We start from the raw sequence: 205 nt of genomic DNA, 5'->3' as shown, positions 1-205 counted from the left end.
TGTGACACTCATCATCATTCTCACCTATGAACGTGTGCCTGACAACCACCTCCGTTCTACCTTAGATTGGGTGAATATCTCTTGGATTCCTGATACACGATGCATGGTTGATCGCCTGACAACGGAGCGCTCGCCTGACAACCGAGCCAGCCATTCCGTGAGATCAGAGTCTTCGTGGTATAGGCTAGAACTGATGGCGGCATTC

Source organism: Arachis duranensis, chromosome 3, assembly GCF_000817695.3.
Source record: "Arachis duranensis cultivar V14167 chromosome 3, aradu.V14167.gnm2.J7QH, whole genome shotgun sequence".
NCBI lineage: Eukaryota > Viridiplantae > Streptophyta > Magnoliopsida > Fabales > Fabaceae > Arachis > Arachis duranensis.
Note: the sequence above shows the minus strand (reverse complement) of the source record.